This window comes from Scophthalmus maximus, chromosome 3 (genome assembly GCF_022379125.1).
Source record: "Scophthalmus maximus strain ysfricsl-2021 chromosome 3, ASM2237912v1, whole genome shotgun sequence".
NCBI classification, from domain to species: domain Eukaryota; kingdom Metazoa; phylum Chordata; class Actinopteri; order Pleuronectiformes; family Scophthalmidae; genus Scophthalmus; species Scophthalmus maximus.
The window spans coordinates 11997719-12016562 of NC_061517.1; the positions used below are offsets into that span (position 1 = coordinate 11997719).

The 18844-nt window shown below is 40.9% G+C and overlaps 1 protein-coding gene across 4 annotated transcripts in view; it reads right to left on the reverse strand.

The window, feature by feature from the left end:
* Positions 1 to 18844, reverse strand: part of hoxc11a (homeobox C11a) — a 73936-nt gene that overhangs the window by 48700 nt on the left and 6392 nt on the right. The window contains exon 1 of one of the 4 annotated variants that reach the window (XR_007030474.1): positions 13400 to 13437. The exons of the other annotated variants lie outside the window; for them this stretch is intronic. The gene's annotated coding sequence lies outside the window, so the exon portion shown is untranslated. Of the gene's footprint in view, positions 1 to 13399; positions 13438 to 18844 lie in introns of those variants that run through there. 4 annotated transcript variants of the gene reach the window in all.

Here is an 18844-nt window from a genome sequence, read left to right on the forward strand (position 1 = left end):
GTTGGAACTGTGGTGCCTAAATATCTCAACCACTGATTGATGGTTTTGGATGGACCACCATGGAATTTGCTAGAAATATTTGTGGCCCCAAGGGGATAAATTAAAATAACTCTGATGACAGCCTGACGTTCCCTCTGGTGTGTAAAATTTCAAATGTTAGCACACCAACACATTAAACTAAGATGGTAAACACCAGCCTGTTAGCGTTGTCATTGTGAGCATGTAGCTCAAAGCACAACTATGGCAAAATACAGCCTCATACATCTGCTAGCATGGCTGCAGACTCTTGTTAATGAATGAGGCAACACGTGACCAGTTTATGAGCTGAAGGGAGATGCTAAAATTCTAACTAGAAGAGCTTTACTATCCTGTGGTGGTAGGTCTACTCCAGCTATATAAAGGATTTGTGTGCTTCCTGCTCCTCTGACTCAATGTTCACTGCACCTTCCTTCCTTTGTTTCCCCCGAGCTTGCAGGGGCAGGGTTGCTTCCCTCAGTTTCAGAGAGGGTGTAAAAGACAAACCGCTTTTTGCATGGTCTGAACACATTTTTAGACCATGCAAAAATGAATTCCTTCCGATATGTGAACAAAAAGTGTAGCACAGATTGAAAAATTGTGAAACTACTACAATGTGGAAGACTTGAAATTGTGGCTACACCACTTCACCCTCCGACAGCATATTTCCTTTATATGACCACGTGTAACTGAAAAAAAAATTGAATAACATAAAGGAGTGCAGGATTGGTGGACGCTATCTTCAGAGGTTATATGTTGGATTTTTGACTAAGTTGCAGCCGAAGTGAAATGCAATAAAGATCCCTAGGATGAGGTTCGATGGTCCCTGTGAGCAGCTTTCTATCAGCTTTGTATGTTTCTGTTCTCACTGTTCCTTATTCAATATTACTAAAATAATAATCATTTTACTATTAGAATATTACTAATCCATCTGTTATATCTATTGGGAAAAAAATTGATTGTGTTTTTGTTCATTTCTGCTGAATCTCAAATGTCAAGAGGATTTTAATCATCTGACAAAATTAGAGGAGGATTCAAGTGAACGTGAAGGCAGTAACAACTACGAATCTGCAATACAGTACAGACTAGGCCATTAACAGGTTCATTTAAACAGAAGGCACAGGGAACAGCATATGCAGTTTAGCTCAAATGGTAGGGAACAAGCCATCTGTTGGGTTTTAGTCAGGAGTCGAGCAGCAGAATTTTGAATAAGTTAACAGACCTTTAGGAAAAAGTATTGATATAAGGATCTCCCCCCTCTATTTACATCGAAGCCTGATTTAGCTTTTCAGCATCATGGATGGCTTGGGAATCACCACACCCTTACAATATTTAGATTTTGTAAATCATTTATTGCTAACAAGAAAAAAAAATCTTTTGATGTGTGATGGAAAGTTTAAATAGCAGTCTGTGTTGAAACTGAAATCTGTTACTTTAACTGAAGATTTTATCTAGAGCTATGGATACCGCTGCATCTTTTTTGGGCTGTTAGGATTAAGCTGAAATATTTGCTGTGGCGCATTTGTCGAGCAACAGACAATCATTCATAATTTTTATTGACTGCAGACATTGCAGCTGCAGTTTAAGACATTTGTTTCATTTGGCTCAACAAACGGGTTCTGCGTTCTGGTTCGTCAGTGCAGCTTTATACCTCACTGGCATCTGAATCAAGTCCGAATAAAATACTTCCTGGTATTTTGCTTATAAAATTAAGATATCATTTGGGCCTGTATTTACTGAAGACGTCAATGTCCAAGATTGGTTTCAAGAGACGCTGGAAAAGATTCAGAAAAAAAGTCCAAATCCCAATGAAGTAAACATTCAGAAAACAGTCAAAATTGAGCATCTTCGCCTTCAACAAAGTTGAATGGAAGCATATCTGTGTAGTTACTGCTGTGATATGCTGCATCATTTTTTCAGGCTGAGCAGGATCGTAGCATCTGCGGGTAAGTAATGTCATATTGTCGAGTGTGGCTTGCTTAAGCGGTGCTAGCACCAGCACCACCTTCTTCCTCTGCAGGTTATGGTGCACAAACCTGTGCTGAATGTGGTTATACGCCAGTTTATCGGTCCCACTTTACACCGTGGCTGTTTACAACATCTGGTCATTAGTGTGGGTAGAGGGGAGCTGCCACCTGCCAGATCTGCAAGAACTGCAGCCCCGGCCAGTGGTGGGTGGCTCCGTCACATCTTAGACCCAACGACTTTTTACATAAAAAAAAAAGTATTACTGGTGTTGACTAGCTATCAGAGCCCAACCGAGATATATATATATATATAAACACACACATATATCTTAAACATAATATTATTATCCCAGTCTCTTCCACAGTCTAATTAATTAAACTGGTATTAGATCTGTGGTATCAGCCAAAACCCAAAGACCATGTATCGTAATCGGACTAAAAATGACAATAGAGGCAATCCCTAGTTTTCTGTGGTCATTGATGAATTAAAACATAAAATATTATATATAAGGGTTTGCTACATTGCAGCCACAAAAAGACAATAACATGACATATAGCTCATTCTTATATCAATGTTGTTTCTTACTAATACATTAAAAGCACTGAATGTGAAGTATTTTTTCTCGCCATGAAGCAAAGTGCAGATCAAATCTTCCTGAGGGTTTAATCTATTGAAAGATGAACCGCAACAGACAAGTGTAAGCTGTACACACAAATGCCCCAACAGATCATCATATCACCATATGGGCGGTGGTGCCATTCAATCAAACACATCCACCAAGCAAGACTAAATTATATAGAAACCAATCAAGATGTGACAGGGTTTTACCAACACAGCCAGGCTGCCTGAACCACACACCAGCCAATGTGCACACACACGCGCGCACACACACACAGCTGTGTGCACATAAGGTGATTCAACCTAGCTGCAGAGAAAATCATTAATCAACAAGATTGATTTCTATGGTTGGATTGGTTTACAGTGAAAATAAACAGATATCCAGAGATAAAGATGGAGAGAAATAGATGCAGATAGACGGATTGATTAAACTCCCGATTTTAAGCCGTACATGCTAAATGCACATTGGCTGGCTTTGCAATTTCCACACTCAAGTTATAAAAATGCCAACTTTCTTGCAATTTGGAGAAGTGATGAAGTTACGGTGGTGGCCAATTGCAACAACTATTTATAGAACAGTAATGATTCAGTTTTAATGCATCTTAAAATGTCCTTGATTTAATCTACACTTTGAAATACAATCAAATTTATTTGATATGACAACTAAATGCACACAGACACTTTAGGGGAAATTATTATTAAGTTTAAAACATTTTGTTCATTCTTCTGATGCAAACGTGTCATTTGGTCACACATGGTCCATGCTTTTGTTTATTCTTTGTTCATGATTAGCTCTGATTGTATATGAACAGAGCAGGTGGTGGTATAAATGCTAATGTTGAGCATTCACTGCAGTGATGCCCGAGGCTCTCCACTGAAGTTAAAAAGTTAAAAATGTACTCAAGAGCAGGATATCTTCCCTTTTACTGCAGCGAGGGAGCAAATGCTGAGACACACTTCTTTATACTTCTTTTAAAATATTATCATAATGTTTGACTGACACATACAAGGAGCATAACGTGGAGTGTGTTTTAGTATGTGTTCCTTTTGAAATTAGGTGTAACGAAAACTATTAGACAAAGCTTAGACTACCGTTTTTGGCCACATTATGACTATTTATGGATATTTCATGAGCCATAGCTTTTCACTGTTTTTTCATCACATCGTAACTCAAAAATAAAGTTCTTCTTTACTAGACCTTTTACAATCAATAAAGTGTTGTTTTTTTTAAATCTTGTTTAACAGTCACTTACTGTCAGTTTTTGTATAAATGACTCAGGCTATAAATATAGGAATGAAATTTACTCCAATCACTTGTTTTAACTTTCGGTGAGAGGCTGCCTATTTATTTATGATTGAATATAAGTTGTCGAAAACTGCAAAATATGTGATTCAGAATCATCTGCGGTGCATCACTCTCGACTACCACTGCTGTTCCTCTAGACAGTTAAGTACCGACCGTCATTTGACAAGGTCTTTAATTCCCTTCATCTAAGCAGTTTTCCCTCTACTTCGGTGGGTTTTCCATGTCTGCGTGAGCACACACCCATGTCTGGAGCCTTAAAGCATCCTTGTGAATAATTACACAAGCGTAAGCAAATACCATTGTCATTAAATTCTTGCAAAAGAAAAAAGGTATTTTCAATCAGACCACAGATCCCTTTGCTTTTTGGCATATAGAGGCTTTGTGGGTGAAGTTCAGACTGCAAAGCAGAAAAGGATCTGTCCTTTTTTTTTGTCCACTTCTGACCAAATGGAGGAAATATGCCTCTGCACAACATGGCTCCACCAAGACTTTTCCCGCACTCTTCAACACTTTTCCCATATTATTTAGTAATATTTCCTGTCTGTTTTTTGACACCTGTGAGTTCAACCTCACGTTCCATCGCAACAAAGACGGATGTTACATAATCAGACATTCATACTGTATGTTTCCAGTTACATGCTGTTGTCACTCCTTTTCACACCTGAAAACCAACTCTTGTCTCCTCCTCCACCACCACCATCACCACTACGAACCATTACAGGGCACCAAGGACTGATTAAATAGCCTTTGGGCCTTTGGCACCATTTGTTTTTGGCTGGAGATTGAATGGGTTGTTTCAAGGTACAGGAATGTTTACATAACTAAAAGCTACCGATACAAAATTTTTGGGCAAGATTGTTTCTCACTTTGTAGTTAATGTTTTGACTGAACTAAACTACACACAGTGTTGCGTTGTGTTTGGGGTTTTCAATATACGGAGCCAGGGCTGCGCTAAAATTTTTTTTTTTTCCAGCCGCACACAGAATAGACAGCAAGCGGACGGTGAGAAAGTATTTGCTAAATTTGACAAAAAGTGTATTGCATTCAAACTGCTTACTGCCCCTGTATCTCTCAGTAGCTGTTGGTGTTTTTTTTGTGTGTGAAATAAAGAATCTGTTTGTCTTAATCATTTTCCCTTATGTCAGGCTTAGTTTTGGTACTGACATCTGGCCATTTATAGTGCTGGCAAGTAATGGCTGCTGGCTAAGGTTTAGCATAGTTCAAGCCATACCTTAGAGGGCTAAGCAGGGGTTTGTTCAAACAGACAGATATTCCAGCTCTAATTTGAGCTAAATCCTGAAAGATGCCAAATGTTTCCCAGTTTGAACGGAGCTGGCTGAGGTAAAAATAACTATATATTTATTGTACATAGATAATTTGTTTCAACAGGTTATTGTTTTAGACTATTTTTTTTCTGTCAAAAAGCAGCCAAACTGGAATATTTTGTACAAACATGTGTAAGAGACAAACTGGTGTACTTCACCCTCTCTGACACTCATGTGTCACTTTGTCACCTGACACGGTGAAAGACCCTATGTCATGTTCAACCTGGTTGATAAAATAAAAGACAAATAAAAAAAATATATACATCAGTCCGAAATATTTAACCCTCCTCCAACACAATATCACACACCTAACCCTGAACACGTGAGAATGGGGAAACAACAACAATCAATAAATGTACAATAATATTGAATCAACCTTCTCTGACACTTAAACTATACTACTCAAGCTATACAAAGGCAGCTATGCTGAGAAAATAAATGCAAAATTCTATTTTTGGCAACAAGATGCAGTTCACTTTGAACTTGCCCTTAATGGAAGGAAATGTGATACAGAACCTCTTCTACTCTTTTCCTCACTGTGGTGTCAATCACTGTGCCATCCCCACAAGTGTATAATACAACAATAAATATGTTTATGGCAAGACATAACATTTGACTGTAAATATGTCTTGCCAACACACTAACAAATGGGTATGCCAGTTGAGCACCATATGCAACTAATTATGAACTCTTTTTTGTGTGTTTTAACAAGAAAGTGAGGGAGGCGAGGAGAGAGAAAGGAGGAGACAATACAGTTAATCTTTAGGCGTAATGTTAGCAGTACCTGCAATGTCTCACTAGTGCATTCATACACAAAAGAAAAAGGTCAGAGGAGCAGGATGAAGAACGCAGTAACCCTACACTTAAGTTAACAAACGACACAGCATGCAAGAAAGATGTTGTAGGAAACCAAATCTAACCAACATCAATTATTTTATATGTAGGTACTGTTTCAGATTTACCCTGACTACGTTCCAAGTGTTGCTCCACCTCAACAAGAACACTTTGTTCTTGTGTTTAATCACTGGTACTGGCAGAGAGTGCGCAGTGGTTATGAAATGCGGCCAAACATTTCAGGGAATGCGTCAGTAATGGATAAAAGCTTAGCACACTGGTTCAAATTTACTTGTTGGGTTCCATCTGACTCCCATGTGCAACAGTCGAACGTTAATGATATTACAAACTCAAATTTGAGAGTTCTTCTTTGGTGGCTGACCAAGTTATCCTTGGTCTTAAGAAACAAAAGACTTAAGGGTGAGCAATAAATCAATGCAGACCTCGTTTCCCCTGGGCTATTCAGCCACTTGGGGTGTAAAACGCTCAAAGGCAATGAGCACTTGAAAGTCTGGAGCTGCGGTCAGATTCTGCCCAGCAATTATCCTGTCTGCGTGCCTCCTAAACACTGCATACCAGATATGTTTGGGCCTCTTCAGCAACAGTCGCAGTTATGGAGACACAGATGCTAATGACACCATATTTTCAGAGCTGCAGAGACAGAGGGCCTCTGGCCATCACCTCCAAAACACATGCCACACAGCCTGCACCACCCACACCACACAGACCTGTTATTGATGACGACTGACTGCTCTCCTCTTCACTCGACTCAGAGTGGCTGCCAAAGGCAACAAAGCAGTAAATACAACTTGTCAAGGTAATGCAACTTAATCATAACTGCTTATCTGTTATCCACACTTGTCTTGTTAGGGAGGATAGATATCCTATAAAGATGTGTTCATTTATTGACACATTCTATCTTCGCCCTGGTACAGTTGTGCCGTCTAAGACTGTGTTTCCTTTTTTGGGCTGCCCGCCCAGTAAGGAGCAGACTGACTAGCACCTGTCACATGGATTGATGTGTCCAGCTGGTGAGCAAGAGGTGGGCCAAGACACACAGGAGCAGGGGCAGCGAACATTAAATCTGATGGCCAAGATGAGAGGGGTGTGGTTGAGACCCAAGCAAAAGGTTTGAAGGTGATAGAGAGATGAGGTAAGAAAGAGGGATGGAAGGGAGGGAGGGGTGGATCACGGTCGGAGAAGGTGACAGGAAGTGCCTCTACCTTGGATACCTTCAAGGTGACTCAGTATGACAGAACATTCCCATGGGTTTACTACTGCAAGGAGGGATAGACCGAGAGGGAGAGAAAGAATTTCAAGGTGCAAAAGCCCTTTGCAGATGTCCAAATACGCAGTAAATCACTCTGAGGACCTGAGGGTGCTAAAATGCTTTTTGACTGAATCTGTCTCCCAGCCCAGCGGCTCCACGATGACTAAAACATTAACAGGAGTCTTCAGGGTAGCGGCAGCAGCCCACCCATCCCCCACCAGAGCCTGCACGATCCCTGTGCAAACATAAGGCGAAAAACCAAAATGGCGCCCATTCAGTCTGAAACCAAGAGAATGCTCGACTGGAAAATAGGCTTGTACACAATCTATCTATTTAGCTGTGTGTCCCCATTCCCATGAGTCATAAAGTTCTCCCTGGCATTTGAGTAGAGAGGCCTGTGTGTCGAGTTACAGGTGTTCTTTTAAACATGGCTGACTCGGAGAAAGAAAAAAAAAGTTTTATGACTTTTCTTCCACGGAGGATTGAGGAAACAGAAGTGACACTGGGCTTAAAAAAAAAAAGTTTAAACCTAGTATGTAATCATCTTTATAGCACAATAACAAATAAGCATACACAGCGTGCTATGCAGCCATACTTCTGCAATCAGCATAGTTTTCTGCAAACAGCAGCCGAGCAAAAGCAGCAAACGTTTAATAAAACTGACAGACAGTGCTGAGAGGGAGGAAACAAATTACTTGCGAGTAAAAAACAAACACCAATATTTCATTTTATTATGTTCTATTATAAACAAATAAAGAAGCATTACAATGTATATAAATAATTATATAGAACTGACGCCGTTTTCAAACCTTCATCATTAGTGGCCTGGAATCATTACTCGATTTTTACCTTCTTTGGTTTAGAATAAAGGGGGAAAAACAAAACCATTCTGTGAGCGTTCGGTAAGAAGTTTAGTGCGGCACCATTATTCAAAGGTGCAATAACATTAATGTATCTATTTCTTATTGCTCATAAATGGGGCGAGTAGTGAAATGAGTAGTAGTGAAATGAATGAGATTCTTTCAATAGTTTTATGGCTACAAAATTACAACTCCACATTTTGAATTCATTGAACTGTAACCGGCAAGCTTACTTTGGAGAGTGAATAAATGTTCTTTTTATGTGCACTGTTTAAACTTTTTGAATGCTTTAACATTAATGTGTTATAGTCTTAACACTGCTTTTTTTTCCCAGACATCGTCCTATAGATAATATCATCTTCACTCCATCCCTCATTTTGCCTCATTTGACCTCCAAATGAAAATGACTGATATGATTTAATGCTAATGAAGAGAACATTAATAGGGGATATAATCCAGTGAGTGCTTATAATTAAAGCAGGGCTTCACAGACAGAACTATATCCACGACTCAACATGATTTAAATACAGTTAGTGGTTCTAATCTTAGCAATTATTCACATCACATTACACAGATATGCTTAATTGGAAATTTGCTTTAAATGTCTTCTGATGGAAAGAAAGAAACAGCATTATTGCCACAAAGGGAGAAAAGGAGATGTGCTGAGGAAGGACTATCTGTGGCTCGCCCTCACCCTCCCTCCCTCCCTCCCTCTCTCTCTCTGCCTGGATGTGTGTGCTCGACTGCCCCCTTTCAGATGCAGCTGTCTCTGCACTAACATTTCATCATAGAAGAAAACCACTCCCTGCAACAGAACACCACACAAGTACCTCATGTGCTCATATTGGTCATCTTTGTTTTCACCCAGTCATTTGTGCCATCTGCATTGCTTGGGGTTCATGTCAATGAGAGACAGCTACATTGTCTGATGATCCGGTTTGCATTCAGGGAGCTCTGCATTGGAAACTCCCGGAGGTTTAACACTTCTTCAAAATCTTTTAGAAACATTAATCAGAAGAATTGAGCTTCAGATCATTGGAATTATAGTTTAGCAAAAAATGCACACTCTTCAGTGAAGCTTCAAAGAATTACACGCTTAAACTAACTGCAACCCTAAACAAATGAGATTGAAACAATTATAAAAAATAAAAAAAACTTCCTGGTCTTTAGCTTTATGCATTAAAATCATCGTTCCCCTACTACAGATCAGGACCCCTTGAGGGGGTCTAAATACACATAGGTGTGGGTCACCAAATGTTTTCCACAATGAAATTTGAAATAATTAAATATTGTTACAAAAGTTGTTTTTTTTAATACATGTTTTAATGTATATAAATAGTATTCAAATTCAAAATAAAACCATTAAAAAAAAATGTGTCATCAGCCTTCTGATTCCATATGTCCCCACATGACCCCTACAGAAATTATGACCGATTAGTGGTAGCATCGATTGCAGCAAATTAATTTACAACCTCACGAGAAAACATTGCAACATGTGCACGTAGGTGATTGTTTTTGTAAACTAGCTCAAATCAATACCCATTTGTATGCTTCAAACAACTACAGGGACAATGGACGTCCAAAGTCTTTTTATGTTAAGGAATCTGGGGATGAAAAATTTGGGAAATATTACAGTAATCCACCACCATGCGGCTGAAATCAAAGCCTGTCCTTTTTATTTCGATTCTCTGGCAGTGGTTGAAAGTAAAAAAAATATATATTTATATATATATATAGATGCTCAGCAGCTTTGGGCTGTTAAAATGATTACATATGCATAGAGCACTCTTTCAATCTGAGCCAGGAACCAGTGAGTATTAACTGTGCACGAGGGGAACAACATACAACTTTAGCTTTAAAGCAGCAACACCACAAGAAACCAATCGGAAACATTTAATGTGTAAAAAGAAAAGTGCCTGTCAAATGATCAAATATAAAGCTAAGTATGAGCATGCACATTAATACTTAGTTGTTTTTAAAAATGAATCGCACTCGAGGTAGAAAAGCTTAAACACAGTTGGATGGTATATCTCTGTGACAGTCCATTTAACATAAAGCCTGCATGCTCACTGGCACACTAGCTGTAATGCAGTAAAACTACCCTCTGTCACAAACAACATGCTGTGTGACTGAACTGCAGAGTAGCCCACCAAAAAAACGATGCTGTGGCAATGGATACTGCATTACAGTACCTCGGCCCAACTATAGGTGGCAGCACAGCCCCTGACACAAGACTGCCAACCGTGATCACCAACCAGAGCATCTTAAAATGTCTCAACATAAAGCACCCGCACCACAGAGAACCGCTGTAGGTAATCAGTAACTTTGTGAATGGAGCCAGAGTTGTGGGAGTCCTGCATAAACCGTATAACTTCATAAACTCATCAGAACCAGAACCACTATAGCTGTACATAAATACTCCACACCATATCCTTGTCACCATCTTAAGTGAGAAAATACAGCATTGCCACTTTTCACTCCTGGAGGAGTGCTTTGTTCTCACTAACACCTTTCTCTGATAAATGACAGGGCTGAGGGCAAAAATATACCAAAGGGGCCACTGCAGATGAACATGCACCACCGCATCTATTTCACAGTGCTTAAGGTCCGCTCAGTGCAGAGTGACATCACTCAACCGAGACCACTGGAGCAGAACCGTAGCCTGTAAGGCTATTCAAATTAATTAACAAATGACCTTAGATTAAAGGGGGAGTCACAGATCAGACAATGGAGGCATTTATCAATTCAATAGGCAAGGGTAATCTCACATGATGCCGCAATATAATTTCTGTGCTCCAAGCCCACACTCCCTTACACACTGATGTGCATAAGGCACACATTGTACTATACACAAGTTAATATAAAAACAGCTATAGGGTGTAGAATAATTTACTTTCCTCTAGCAGCCATTTCAATGAAAACTCAACTCATATTAAAATGCCTTTGGATATAAAAGCGTCGCTTGTTGGCGGGGTTTTCGGTGAGGAAAATTTCCACAGTAAAGAAGCAACAAAGAATCCTGTCACAGTGCTGTCCGATAAAATGTGAAATAAGCTGCTCACCAGATTGTATTTTCTTTATTTCAACAACAGACTATATCTGAACCATCTAACAGAGACAAGTCAATCTAAAGGTTCACTAATACAGTTCCATGGACAGGGGATAAATCCCTGGTGGGCAACAAAAAAAAGGCAGATCAATAAAGACAGCATGTAAACAAACCGCAGTGGAAATGAAGTTGAGATGGATGGAGAGTGGGACGGTGAGGGTGACCAGCAGTGTTTCAAATAAAGCACATGGCGAAGAACTGAAAGAAAGAATAAAAGGGCAGAAAGCCAGGGGTACTGTCAGGGTGAAGAGCAGTGGGAGTGAAAATGAGGAGAGGGAGATGCACGGCCATGAAGGAGAGCAAGGGACGGAGAACGGGGAGGAAGAGAGCGCATGAGGGAGATGGGGGAAGCGAGAAATTGAGGGAGAGAGAAAAACGGTAGTGTAGAAGTGATTTATGCTAGTTGTATAATTTTCTACAACGCTGCTCCCCCCCTTCTTCTTCCCTACGGCTCTCCTTTCCTCCTCCATATCCCACCAGGGTGTGCTCCTCCTCACTGTCACACCGAGGAACAGTCCCTGGCCACACCAGCTAGTGATTAAGATTCTGCCGTGATGCGACTGCAGCACTTCGCAAATGGAAGACTGGACATAATTTCCCTAAAATGCTGTTTTTTATCACCTATTTCCCCTTCATCAGCTTGCCGCACACGATTGATAGCTGATGGCACCTCTGACAACTTAACGTTTTTATGACTAGATTTATGGGCTATCTGCTCCTCTCCTTTTACAGCTGAAACTCTGTAAAAATGCTTATTTCTCAGATAAGGAGAGGGAGGGTGTGTGTCTATGTGTATGGAATGGTGTCACACCCAGCTAAATGTATGTATGTATGAGAGAGCAGGGCCCACTTCACTGCATTGCAGTCCAGATCTGTGCAGGGCTTCCAGGGCTTTATTGCTACTCTGAGACTGAAATTACCTCTGCATAGCACCATGGATTAAATAATACTTCTCAGGGAGCATACCATCCACTTCTCATCGACTCCTTAGAAGCAAATATTTGCCCCCATACTCTTTCTAGGAAATAATAAACATATAAACACAAACGGGAGAATTTCCCTTCCCAGAAATAGGCATATTTAGGCATTATTTTATCATTATCTTATTTTGAAACCTTGAAGCAAAAACATCTCACTACATATTTGCCCTTTGAAGAAATGGTAAAAATATAGAACAAGAGCATCACTCAGGTTAAAACAAGTTTGGATAATTGCAGTGACGTTAAGGTTAGGTGAGGTTTGACGGCAGCGAACACCTGAGTGCAAACTACCTCGTTTAGTTTTAGTGTGTGTGTGTATGTGTCCGCACATGTTGATGGAAGCGAGGCGCCGAATGTTCACACCTGACATTGACGTGCATCTCTGGTGATCCGATCACAAGTGGACAGCCCTACACATACGTGTGTAAATGCGCCAGAGAGGCCCCGAGCACACATTGAGATCCGATCGTTCGGACCACATTGGGGGGTTTTCCTTGCCGCATATGGCCACATTCTTTTGGTAGGGTGTACGAGAACGTCTCTTTGCACCAAGCGGACGGACGGCCTACTCAACTGAAGTCCTTTAGAGGAAGTACGCACCCATTCGTACCCTTTCACTTGGCTCGCAAAATAGCATCATCTGGCTTTGTCCAGGACAACTTCAAACTTCAAAAAGAGTGGGTCGAACATTTAGGGAGATTTGGTTTGCCTGGAACATTTGTTCTTCTTCTTCTTTTAAATTCAAGCAGACTAGACACTAGAAAGTGCATTGCTGCCACCTGCCAGTTGAACCTAATTTGGTCTAAGCAAAAGGAAATAATGAATGTGTTTATTTGTTTGTGATTGGATCACCCAAGATGCATGTTAAGATAAGATAAGATAAGATGTCCCACGTGGTCGTTACAGTAGCACAGTGGACAGAATATAGCATAAATAGGCGAATATAGAAAGAAATTTTAAGAAATTTTAAAAAGCCATTTGTATGTAAAAAAATATAACAAAATATAAAAACATAAATACAGAGCAGTAGCAATAGTTTCACATGGAGAATGAATAATGATAGGTATGAACAGGGCATGAGGTTTTCGGGGTACTGGGAGCTTGCTGGACTTACTGGGCTGCAGTGGAAGTGTGTGGCCACAGCAGGTTCCCCTCCCTCCTTCCCTCCCACCCTCCCTGCATGGTCAGATTTACAGCCCGGACAGGCTCCCAGTTAGCCTTCTCTTCTCCTCCACTGATGAGCCTGGCAGATCCCAGACAGATGCCCTGGGGGACTGGAGTGTGACAGGGAATGGGGGAAGGGAGCAATGAGGATGAAGGAAAAGGGGGGAGAGGGAAGGAGAGAGATGAAGAGTAGGGAGGTGAGAGAAGGAGAGAGAACCAGTCTGATGAGATCAGTGATTCATAGACAGCCAGGAGGACACACCCTGGAATGGGGTAATACCACACATGTTTTAACTGGGCTGGCCCATAACTCATTAGGTTTACCAAGGCTACAAGGAGCACCTTAGGAGAGAGGCCCCAGAAATCATCTCTGCATGTTGCTAGATGCAGCCAATATAAGGAGGGAGATTAATATTCAAGACTACAGTGTGCTTGACTTTAGTGGAGAGAACAGAGAAAAACCAGCACATTTGATGTCTGCATTTTTCCACGTCAGGTCACAGGTTGCTCTGAATTTTCCACACCTCCTTCTTTTTCTTAGTACTGTGGCTGCATCTGAGGGTGTCAGTGGAAATTTAATGACCTGGAATATGTAACTGGAAAGCCTACAGCGCTAATGTGCTCAAATACAGCCATCTTCCCAGCATGGGGCTAACATCATCCAGAATACCATTGTACCTTATACACATACTAGTCACTGTGCACTACATGAGAAAAGCAGGCTGGTCCTCACGAGCAAGGAGGATTATTACACACCATCATCTTTGATAATAATAAAAGTCTTTGAATAAGGCCGCCTTCTTTAACATCTCTCTTCAAATTTAAAGCTACGAGACAAACATTAAGGAATAGATCATCCAATTCTGGAAAACTGCGGTCAAATAATATGCTTCAAATAATATGATTTCTTTCTTTAAGAGGTCTGTGTTAATGTTATCGTGTGTTTCTGTTATCTCTTTGTTTATATCTTCTGCTGTACTCAGGTCTTTCCTCCAAAATAAATATTCATCATAATGAGATTATCAGATTAAATAAAGGTTATATACAAGTCTGCATAAGTGTACTAACACATTTTTCTCATTCTTCACTGCAGAGTATAGGATTGTCCTGAATTCCATTTTGTGGCTTAGAAGTTTCAGTGAGAATTACGTGCAAAGAATCTAAGATGGGGGTGGGCAAAAGTGGTAGTGGTGAAAAATCTGACTTCAAAGTTATATTTTGTTAGCATACAGGTAAGTCACATAGTAGAAAATGTTCAAAGAAGCAAGACAGCACAGATGTTACTTACAGTTTTCAGTTAATTTAACAAACTTGCAATAGATTCAAAATACTGGGGGGTCATCTATGTAATAATCAGATAATTATCTTAAATAGTTGTAGTAATCAAATAATTTGGAATTATCCCGCTTTTTCTACATCTTGATAGCTTAGTTTAACTTTTAAGATGTGATCACGTGTCACTGTCCAAGTGTCGGAGCTCACAACGTGTCTGCTCTAAATGTCCTTGTCCGCAGAATAACCAGTAATAAATAACGTTAATGAATTCTGAATAATGCTGGATTACAATTTAATATTTTATTGGGCATTTGGAATTTTTTGTGGTGCAATGGCCAAAGCCTCGAAGCTAGAGGGACAGCTGCTGGACAGCTTAATTGCTCTGATTAAGCCCAGTAATTGCCGTTTGCTTTCTCTGTCTTGAGGTTTATAAGGGTGGAATGACCAGGTATGGTTTGATTGTGCATGAGCAGATAAATTAGGGGGTATTTCTGTTGCACACTGGATGACAAAGTGAAATTCTTTATTTCCATTTTCTGAAAGGAAGGCTAGATTATGCATTGAAGACCAGAGGTAAATAGTGAAGAAGGCCATTCCACTCAGCACCTGGGAGGTCCCGCATGACTATACTGCATCACTTTTCCGAACACAGCACCGACCTGTTGACATCATAGTGTGAAATTCTGGACACGTGAAGTATTGGAACTAATACAGAACTACCAGGTAAAAACATGACCTCAGTGCAGTAACCGGCTCTTCATCATCTAAATACAATTTAATAGAAGCCTATTAATCACATAAAGTAAAAATGTAAAAAGAAATGGCCGCTTCTAAAAGGCCACAAACTGAGTTATCCATTGAAAAATGGTCTCTTTCTGATTAAGCAATCACATTGCAAGCATAGGCTGCCCAGATTTCATAAATCACTTCAAACATACATGGCATTTGATTAAAGCCCATTAGCAATGAGCAACAGTGTGTGTATGATGTGCATGTCAGGAGGCATGTGCATGCGTCTCATCTCACATTTTCCATGGTCTTTAGGATGTTCGTTATTAGTGTGAATATTAATGCAACCAGAAAGGGGGAAGAAAAATGAAAAAGGAATTTGGAAGAGCTTTTTAAAAGGTCCCATTTCATCAGAATCGTTATTTTTTTGCGGTTCTCTGAAGGCTCGTAACTGGCGGTCTATGAAGAGAGACATGCCGCAGTGGGGCTTAATTTAAAACCAGAAAGGTCACTGCGCTAAGAAAGGTCCTCGGCTCAGCCAAAAATATAAAATGAGGAGGAGAAAAAGAAAGCAATGGGGGAGGAGGAGTGGGCCAAGAAAGCGAGCAGAATGAAAGGAGATCAGAGGATGCCGATCGGGAAGGGGGGACCCAAGCGGGAGGAAACACATTCAAGTAATCTGGAAAGACACTGTTATAGAAGGGAGTCCGAAAAATGGAAAAACACTGAGGAAAGAAGAAAAACTGAGAGAGAGGATAATGAAGCGAGTTTCAATTGAACTGGAACAGGCCGAGCATCAAAACAGATGCAAGAGGTTTTTTGTTTACTTTAATGGTGCTTTTGCAAGTAGTTTGTTATAATGGCCGACAATTTCAGGGGAAAACACTGCATCAACACACAGTGAAAGATTGCCAATCTGTCCAACAATCTGTGTTGGCAGAAACACAACCCTCCCCGAGCCTTTTCTGAATTGGACTCCCTGTGCTTGATACTGGACCATAGTCCTAATGGTCAGAGAAACTGCAACTCTCCCGAGATCCGTCTGTCTGCCAGTGATGATGACCACTTGATTTGGCAGAGAAATGCGTGTCATGTGTTGGACTTGGCCTTGTTAACAATAGTAAACCATTCGGCAATGAATTTGCCCTCCCCCAACTATACCGACATTCCACCAACTAACGTCCCTGCCTTCAATCACTTGTTATCTATCAGCTCACTTTAATTGTCCGCTGGGTTTTTGACTGCACCACATTACATAAAAGCACACAGGAGCCTCATGGCAGCAGCATGACAGCCTCTGATGTAAAGCCTCACGCTTTGCACAGATAAGACGGGTTCAATTTTAATGTTGCTAGCACACAGAGACGCACCAGGCTCACTTGTAAAACAGAATGCCCTGTTCGCTTGTAAACGCAGTTGCCCAAGAGGGAGAAAGAGGTGGGGGTTGGGCCGGCTAGCGGGAGGGGTGCCTAAATTAAAAAGAGGATAGGAATTCCACTTGTCCAGTTTCTGCAATCCATTCAGCGGATCAATTTCTTCTCTCAAATTCCCAATCCATTCCCCATCTCTTTTAAAAACTAATACCCAATTCCAATCACAACCGCAGTAAAGCCTATCTTGTAAAAGGTCATCCTGTGACCTCTGAGTTCTCTAAATTGGATGTTGGTAGGCCCACTTTCCTTTGAAATATTGTACGGCCCGATATAAAAACTGCCCTGTGCACAATCACGTCACCAGTGGGACTTGCATCCATCCCATCAGTAGGTGTTCATGTCGATGTGAAGTGTCACAGCACAGAGAGTTTAACAACATATCGGTTGTCTGTGTTGAGGTAAACGGGAACCAGAAGTAGAGCATTGGGCCCAGAAAAAAAAAAAAGGGGATAGGTGTATCTGTTTGTGTGCATATGCGCTTGCCATAGGCAGCATGCAGGCATATAGTGGAGCATCTCCCCTGCAGCCAGCCAAGGGAACTGATCAGATGGACGATCAAACACTAATCATTCCCTCACGGCCCACACTGAGTAAAGCTGTCATTAATTTTGCGGAATTACATCAAATCTGAGACATTCTTTATGTGGCCCACGGCCTGTAGACAGTTATACGACAGGGACTGCTGCGCTAAGCAGATGGGGCAGCTTGGCCGTGCATACTAAATACCACCGTCCCCCATTTCTCCATCTCCGCCCTCCCAACACTCTGCCCTCCTTCCAGGCACTCTGCTCCCACTCCCCCTTTCTTTGTTTTCTACCCTTCGAATGCCTTTCCTGCACTATATGGTCACAGGCGTCACTGATTACCTGACTCATCCCACAGTGACAGGCAGTATTTTACTCCAAAATGCTCATTCTGCTTTGAATGACGCCTTGGTAGAAATAAAAAATTTATAAAAAACTGCATTTACTGGTATTCTAAATACTCTATTCCCAAACAAATCACACATTAATTCAGTGTGATGAGGAAATAAATTGTTTACTGACATAAATCTTTTATGTTTGTCTCTTGGATGTTGACAACTCTAACACCTTACTTTGCTATACACAACAGAAGGTCATAATCCCATTTGAGGTTTCCTTGGCAACTGATTACTGCTGAAGGCAAGCTGCAATTTATGACTAGTGACACATACCTGCCATTCCCTTTGAATGAGACATGTGGTAAGCTATATTCAGACAGACCACCTCAGGTAATAAAACTGCAGTAGCACTCAGGGGCTATACCATTTTCTTATATTGAGAGGAATTCCAAGCCAGGTTGCTAGAAATCAGCAGACGACAGGGATTACATTGGTGTGGAATAGTTCCACGACCAATAAATAAACAGCATGCCGAGGCATTTCTGCCAGAACAGTTGATAGTGGGGGGTTTTCTTAACCCAATGCTAAAAAGTGTTGATATCCATGCAGATTACACTTTCCCAAAAAGAAAAAAGTGTAGTGTCAGATGGTGTGTGTGTGTGTGTGTGTGTGTGTGTGTGTGTGTGTGTGTGTGTGTGTGTGTGTGTGTGTGTTGTGTAGTTGTTGGGAGTGGGGGTGGGGCTAGGGGGGGTTATGACAGACAGAGGAGCCATAACAGCAGGCAGCCAGGTCAAGATCAAGCAGTTTCATGGACAATCCACTTTCAGTCTAGTCTCTATTAGTGTGAAGGCTCACATTCCTGCTGCTCTGTCATCTTCTAACTTCGCACACCAGTGACGCTCCAAAGTCAAGGCTATCTGGGGTCTGTCATGTCCTCTGGAATAACAGAGCCACAAAAAAAAACACCAACCAATTGGCAAAACCAGTACAAAGACAGTTGGAAAACAGAGTATATAAATAAATTCATTAAAGGATCTTTTATATTCGTGCATATTTGGCTGTTCATAGCAGTTAATTAAAACCATGATAAAAGCAA